The sequence below is a fragment of the Colobus angolensis genome, unplaced genomic scaffold (genome assembly GCF_000951035.1).
Source record: "Colobus angolensis palliatus isolate OR3802 unplaced genomic scaffold, Cang.pa_1.0 Scaffold432, whole genome shotgun sequence".
NCBI lineage: Eukaryota > Metazoa > Chordata > Mammalia > Primates > Cercopithecidae > Colobus > Colobus angolensis.
In genome coordinates, this window is record NW_012117733.1 from 1062879 (window position 1) to 1071476 (window position 8598).

Genomic DNA, 8598 nt, shown 5'->3' on the forward strand with positions numbered 1-8598 from the left:
TTAAAAAAAAAAAAAAAAATGACCAAATTCCAGAGTGAAATAAGAAGAATCTTACCACCTTACTCCAGCAAGAATGACCATAATTTGAAAGTCGAAAAATAATAGATGTTGGCATGGATGTGGTGAAAAGACAACACTTTCATACTGCTGGTGGAAATGTAAACTAGTACAACCACTACGGAAAACAGTGTGGAGATGCCTTGAAGAACCAAAAGTAGGACTAACATTCAATCCAGCAATCCCACTACTGGGTGTGTACCCAAAGGGAAAAAAAAGTCGTTCTATGAAAAAGACATTTGCACATGCATGCTCATAGCAGCACAATTCACAATTGCAAAAATATGAAACCAACTTAAGTGCCCATCAACCAACGAGTGGATAAAGAAAATGTGGTCTATATATACCATGGCATACTACTCAGTCATAAAAGGAATGACATAATGTCTTTTGCAGCAACTTGGACGGAGCTGGAGGCCATCATTATAAGTGAAGTAACTCAGGAATGGAAAACCAAACATCATATGTTTTCATTTATAAGTGGAAGCTAAGCGATGAGGATGCAAAGGCATAAAAATGAAATGATGGACTTTAGGGACTCAAGGGGAAGGGTGGGAGGGGCCTGAGGGACAAAAGTCTACACAGCAGGTACAGTGCACACTGCTCAGGTAATGGGTACACCAAAATCTCAGAAATCACCACTAAAGAACTTATCCATGTAACCAAAAACCACCTGTACCCTAAAAAAACTATTGAAATAAAAAATTCAATTAAATGTTTGAAAACGAAGAATCTTTGTATTTTGCACTCATTGTATGTCTGGTCAATCATATCAAGAATCCAAATGGCTATACCCTAATAAATATTTGATTCCCACAGATTTATTTGCCAAGTATTCTATAAAGTGGTCCATTCCTTTTTCAAAAGAAGAAAACAGGCTAGGCTTGGTGGTTCATGCCTGTAATCCCATCACTTTGAGAGGTCGAGTTGGGCAGATCGCCTGAGGTCAGGAATTCGAGACCAGCCTGACCAATATGGTGAAACCCCATCTCTACTAAAAATACAAAAAATTAGCCGAGCGTGGTGGCAGCACCTGTAATCCCAACTACTTGGGAGACTGAGGAAGGAGAATCTCTTGAACCCAGGAGGTGGAGGTTGCAATGAGCTGAGATCACACCACTACACTCCAACCTGGGCAACACAGCGAGAGACTCTGTCTCAAATAAAAAAGAAGAAAGAAAGAAAGAGAGAAAGAGAGAGAGAAACGTTAGCAGCAATTGTCAACAATGGGGCTTCATTTATAACTTGACCCCAACAATCCCAGAACAGCACACAGAAACATACAGTTCTGGGGTTCTCAGCACAGAGGGAATTCTACAATGGCAGTGACCAAACTTTAGCCACTCATGTCCAGTATGACTTGTTCCCTCCCCCTTACCACAAGCTTGTTCTCACACCTTCACCTCCTTAAGCTAAATTAGAAAGTTCTTAACCTGAAGCTCACGAATGAGCTGAAATTTCCTGTAAATTTTGAGTAGGTGTGTATATAGGTATTTTCTTGGGATTAAGATTTTCTCTTTATCACTAGGTTTAAGAAATTTGATTACAATATGTGTTGGTGTCGTTTTCTTCATGTTTCTTGTGCTTGGGGTTCATTGAGCTTATTGGGTGTGTGGATTTAAAGTCTTCATCAGGCTGGGCACGGTGGCTCACACCTGTAATTCCAGCACTTTGGGAGGCCGAGACAGATGGACCACTTGAGCTCAGGAGTTGAAGACCAACATGGCCAACATGGCCAAACGCCATCTCTACTAAAAATACAAAAATTAGCTGGGCATAGTGGCTCATAACTGTAGTACCAGCTACTCAGGAGGCTGAAGTCGGAGAATTGCTTGAACCCAGGAGACAGAGGTTGCAGTGATTGGAGATTGCACCACCGCACTCCAGCCTGGGTGACAGAGCGAGATTCTGTCTCAAAAAAAAGAATTAATTAATTAAAATTTAAAAAATAAAGTCTTCGTCATACTTGGAAAGTTGGAGGCCATTATTTCTTTAAGTATATTTTCTGTCTCCCCCTCCTTTGGGTCTCCAATTGCATATATATTTGGCCACTTGACGTTATCCCATAGTTCATTGATGTTGTGGGGGTTTCTTCTCTTTCTTTTTTTTTTCTTTGTCATTTTTGTCTCAGGGTCTTGGATAATTTCTATTGCTATGTTTTCAGATGTACAAATCTTTATGTCCTTACAAATATTTTTTTCTGTAATATCTAGTCTCCCATTAATCCTAATCAATGTATTGATTATCTCAGACATTATAGTTTTCACCTCTAGAACTTCAATTTTTAAAATATATTTTATGTCTATACTTAATGTGTTCAATACTTCTAGCTTTTTGAATGTATGGAATGCAGTTATAATAATACATTGGATATCCTTGTCTATGAATTTTATTATCTGTGTCATTTTGGGATCAGTTTGATTTGTTGATTTGTCCCCTCCTCATTTATTTTTCTGTTGCTTTGTGTGCCTGGTAATTTGTTATTAATGTTGAATGTTGTTACTTTTTCTTTGGTGAGAACTGGACATTTCTGTATTCTTAAAAACAGTTTTGAGCTTTGTTTTGTGATGTGGTAAAGTTACTTGGAAATTGTTTGGTCGTTTCAGATCTTGCTTTAAATTTTATTGGAAAAGATCAACAAAATGTTTGATCTAAGGGTAGTTTTTCCCACTGTTTAAGACCCCCTGCAGACCGCAGGATTTCTCTTTCTCCAGTCACTGCCCTGTGAGCCCCAGCTACCTGGGACCCTCTGGACTCGCTGCTCTACCTACACGACTCAGGGAAACTTCCAGAGTCAGCTTGAGTTCCCCATGCATTTGCCATGCCCTTGAAACCTTCTCCAGGTAGGAAAGTGCTACATTCTTGGGGATCACCTTATTGGCTCCCCATCTTTCAGGGACCACTGAGATTCTTTCTGACCTGATGTCCATTGTCGTCAGCACTGTTATGTCATTTATTTTGTTAGATTTTGGTTGTTTCAGGTGGGAAGGCAAATCCAGTCCCTGTTACTTCACCTTGGCCAGCAGTGGAAAGCTCAAATATTTTTCTTTTAGCTATTTAATCCAGTGCTTCCTAGTGTGTGTGTGGGTGTGTATGTGCACACAAGTGGAATTTAATCCAGTGTTTCCGTGTGTGTGTGCACAAGTGGCATTTAATCCAGTGCTTCCTAGTGTGTGTGTATGTGGCATAACTTTTTATCTTCCCATGTCTACATCGTACCTAAGGATTAAAAATATTCATGTTGAAGAATGGATTGTTGCAGAAGAGCCCAAGGAATGTAGGGAGGTTTTTATTGCTGACATTGCTGAGATGTTTTGATATTTATATTTCATTTGTTTTTCCTATTTAAAGTAAGCCTAACCTTTTCAAAGTGGTTGAACACATAGAAAATTGTGATGTTTAAGGCTGTATGCGGTGGCTCACACCTGAAATCCCAGCACTTGGGGAGGCTAAGGCGGGCGGATCACAAAGTCAGGAGATCGAGACCATCCTGGCTAACACGATGAAACCCCGTCTCTACTAAAAATACAAAAAATTAGCCGGGCGTGGTGGCGGGCACCTGTAGTTCCAGCTACTCGGGAGGCTGAGGCAGGAGAATGGCATGAATCTGGGAGGCGGAGCTTGCAGTGAGCCGAGATCGCACCACTGCACTCCAGCCTGGGCGACAGAGTGAGACTCCATCTCAAAAAAGAAAAAAGAAAATTGTAATGTTTGTACAGAAAACTAGAGTACACGAGCAATTGTGCTCATAAGTGATTGTGGAAGACAGCAACCAGCGCAGAAGTACTGACAATACCAGGCTGTACCTAGTGGCCCATTGAGGGATCAGTAACTCAAGTCACTGGTAACCCACTTACACTATACCAGTGTGGTCAGGAAGTTCTGATCTAATCAATCATGAATTTATTTAATATATGACGTGAGATAGGGATCTAACCTTACTGGTATTCCAAATGGATAACCAAGTGACTCAATGCTGTTTTCTGAATGGATCTGTCCTTCCCCCACTGATTTAAAATTATCTTTGTTGTGAATTATTTTACCATACATATCTTTGCGTATCTTTGAATATCACCTATTATAATCTATTGAACTGTTTGTTCTTCCATCGAGAACCAACTGTTTTGGTTGTTATTACTTTATAGCATGCTTTGATATCTTAGCAAGGCAATTGTTTTAAATGTTTTTCTTCTATATTCTTACACATGTGCTATTACAAATGAACTTTAAAGTTAGCTTCAATTTCACTTTTTAAAACTCCCTTTTGATATTTTTATTGGAATTGCATTGAATCTCTAAACTGATTTGAGGATAATAAATTTCTTTTACATCTTAAAGCAAATTCCGAGATGACTAAACATTCCTTTGCCCAGATATGACCTTAGAGTCTTCTTACCATAAATCCATCACATTTAAAAGTCATTCCTCTTTTACCAAGCATGATGGCATATGCCTGTAGTTCTAGCTACTCAGAGGCTGAGGTAGGAGAACCTCTTAAGTCGAGGAGTTTGAGCTATGATGGTGCCATTACACTCCAACCTGGGCAAGAGAGCAAGACACCATCTCTTAAAAACATAAGTTTCTCCTCAACTTCCAGCTGTTGTCTGGGTTCATAGGCTAATTTTGCCAGTGACTAAATAAACTTGAGGGAATACTGAGATGCTGGGCATTTTTGTGTTTATTAAAAAGACTTAGTATCTATTACGTACTTAGAAGCATGTGTAACCATAGTAAATGAATAAGTGTTATCTGTCATCATCATTGTACAGTATTACTATCACTGTAAAACACTCCCTCCTAACCCCTTTGTGTTTATCTTTCTGAGCTTTGATAAGATGTGGTCCTCAGGTGACAGTGATGAGTAGCCAACTCATAATATAAACTATGTACCAGGGTCAGCAAATGTTTCTGTAAAGGACAATTTAGCCAACATTTTAGGTTTTGACGGCCATACAGTCTGTGTTGCAACTACTCAGCTCTGCTATGCAAAAACAGTCATCGCCAATACGGCAACAAATGGGTGTCCCAATGAAACTTTACTTACAGAACAGGGTTCAGTCTAAAGGCTAAATTTGCCAATCTCTAGACAAAATCAGGAAGTCAGTTTTATTTGTTTTTAATGTCCTTCTATTATGTTATTATGATCCCTTTTTACAATCACTTACCACCATAGGAATTTGTCTCCTCCTAGGGAAAATATTACCGGACCTTTTGGAGATTTCCAAGGCTAGAGTCATGTTTCTGAAATAACTGTCAAGCAATGCCAAGTTTTCCCAAGGGGCATGAAGAAAAAAACAATCATAGCTAATAATTTCTGAGTGCCTACTATGTGCCAGGGAACTTTCTAAGTGCTTTAAATACATCAACTCCTTTAATCTCCATAATGTCTATAAAAGGTAGGGGCTATGATTGTCCTCACCTAACTGATAAAGAGCTTAAAGAACAGAAAGCCTAAGTACTATCACATAATTGAGTTGCTCGATGAACTATGTAGACTCCCCTCTCACTATAAGCTAGAGGCTACAAAATATACTGACGACCTAAGAACAATTGATTTTTCCATAAAACTCAAAAATCAGTGTGCTAGCTCCAATAGTCTGCCATGTTTCTCAACAGGGATGATTGGCATCTTGGAGAGGACTTTTTTTGTTTTGTTTTGTTTTGTTTTGAAATAGAATCTCACTCTATCACCCTGGCTGGAGTGCAGTGGCATGATCTCAGCTCACTGAAACCTTCACCTCCCAGGTTCAAGCAATTCTCATGCCTCAGCCTCACCTGGGATTACAGGCACCTACCACCATGCCCAGCTAGTTTTTGTATTTTTAGTAGAGATAGGGTTTCACCATGTTGGCCAGGCTGGTCTCAAACTCCTAACCTCAGGTAATCCACCCATCTTGACCTCCCAAATTACTGGGAATACAGGCGTGAGCCACTGTGCCCTGCCAGACAAGACTATTCTTTGCTGGGTGGAATTGCTCAACTCATTGGAATTGCCTACCTGGCTCCCAAGCACTAAATGCCAATCATGCCCACCACCAACAAACACCCCCAGGCCATTTTGAAAACCAAAATGCCCCTATGCATTTCCAAACACCACTGCTACTTAGAACCCTGGGTGATGTCACTGTTTTAAGTCAACCTCAGCAGCTGCTGACCTAGAAATAAAGCCCCACCCTCTGCCCTACATTTCCTCCCAAGAAGGCAGCAGCTTCACTCAGCTGGTAGGATGGAGTATTCCAAACAGAAAACCAGCTGTGAACTCTGGCACTTCCAATTCCAATTAAGGAGCTTTGTTCATTTCACTGAAGGATTTACATCACTTTAAAAACACATATCATGTCAAGTAAGTAACATTTGAAATGATCCCATAAATGTCCCTTAAGAAGAACAAATCATCTCAAAAGGAAACAACAGATCATCAGACCAAAGCAGGAAATAAGAAAGGCCTGAAAGCAGCTGGGTAACAGCATTTCAGCTCATCCAAGAAAGCCTAAGATTTCTTGTCAGTGTCAGAAATAGCTATTGAATGCAACAGGAAGAGCGTGGAGACAGGGATGGAGCAGTGAGTAGTCCAAAGTGTAAAAGGGCTGACTTGTACTCCTTCCCCCTCACAGTTTATGAGCTTCTGCCAGTCTTCTTCCAATGGAGAAGCTGAGCAGGGCTCTTAAACTTTCTGTTTGTCATGGCATTGAACAGCTTTTTAATACCTTTCACCAAGGCATAATGAACTAACCTTTCTAGATTACAAGACTTGTGATTTTGCCATTGGAGTAACTGCATGAACAGAGAGACTTTATCTTAGTTTGCTATCTTAATTCTAGCTATTTCCCCATTCCATGAAAATGATAGCTTTTCAATATATCAATATTTATGCTACATTATCTCCTCCAATAAAAAAAAAAAAACCTTCAGTAGAGTTACCCACATTTAATCTAAATGGAAGAAAATATATTATCGAAACTGTGTCATTTGAAAGTTCTTTCAGGAAGAGCTGAAATGAAATTCCAAATGGAAATTCCAGAAAGTGTATGTAAAATGAAAAAGAGGCTGGGCACGGTGGCTCACGCCTATAATCCCAGCACTTTGGGAGGCTGAAGCGGGTGGATCACTTAAGGTGAGGACTTCGAGACCAGCCTGGCCAACACGGTGAAACCCCATCTCGACTGAAAATACAGAAGTTAGCCAGGCATGGTAGCACAGGTCTGTAATCCCAGCTACGCAGGAGGCTGAGGCAGAAGAATCACTTGAACCTGGGAAGCAGGGGTTGCAGTGAGCCGAGATCATGCCATTACACTCCAACCTGGGTGACGGCGCAAGACTCCGTCTCAAAAAAAAAAAAAAAAAAAGGAGAAAGAAAAAGAAATAGACACTTCATCTCTGGCTGCAGGGAACACCCGTATTAATTCCTGTTCTATGAGGTTACAAGCAACATACATCCAGATTTCGTTCTTTCTTCCACTGTCCTCTCTGAGCCCGTTAGTAGTGGATGGTGACAAACATCCTTAGTCACTTAAAACCTTTACAGTAATTTCCTTTTCCCTCTCTCTCACTGTGAAAATGAAAAACCAGTACATATCCATAAAACTGGCAAAACTTGAAAAGTGAGACCAGGAAGCAAACTGCACAAAATTCACTTCATGAATCCCCTGCTGATGAAAGTGTAAACTGCAACAATCAGTTTGGAAAACAATTTGATATTGACTAGTAAAACTGAACCTGAACATACTCTACGACCACCGTTCCACTTCTGGGTAAATTTGTGTTCAAGCTATCACCAGGAGGCAGTGTAAGAATGTGTAGAGTAGCATTGTTCATAACAGTACAAACCTGTCAACAACCTAAATCCCATAAACATTTGAGTGGATAAATAGCATCGCCTAATGAGTTAATAAACAGCTACTAACATCTCCAAAAGAAAGACAAATGGATCTCAGGAAATGTTTATCACGTGAAAAACAGAATACTCTCTCTAAAGTAGTCTTGCCAAGGCTGGGTGTGGTGGCTCACGCCTGTAATCCCAGGACTTTGGGAGGCCAAGGCAGACGGACCACCTGAGGTCAGGAGTTCAAGACCAACCTGGCCAATATGGTGAAACTCTACCTCTACTAAAAATACAAAAATTAGCTGGGTGGGGTGTGGTGGTGGGTGCCTGTAATCCCAGCTACTTGGGAGAATTGCTTGAAGCCAGGAGGCGGAGGTTGCAGTGAGCCGAGATCTAGCCACTGCATTCCAGTCTAGGTGACAAGAGCAAGATTCCATCTCAAAAAAAAAAAAAGTGGTCTTGCCAAAAAACTAAATCCATCAATCAAACCTGAGTTTGGTCAAATATCTATGTCCAAGTACTAATTTATAAGAAATACAGAACACAGAATAATATGTCAAAGTACACCCTGGAGCAAAATCTAAACTGAGTAATCAGCAAAATGTAAACTGAGCAATTCCATAAGGTAAGTGTCAATAAATAAATTGCAAGGAAAAGTAGGGGAGAAAAAACTATAGGTCCAAGACAACTTAAAAGACATCAGTGAGTCACAGTGTATG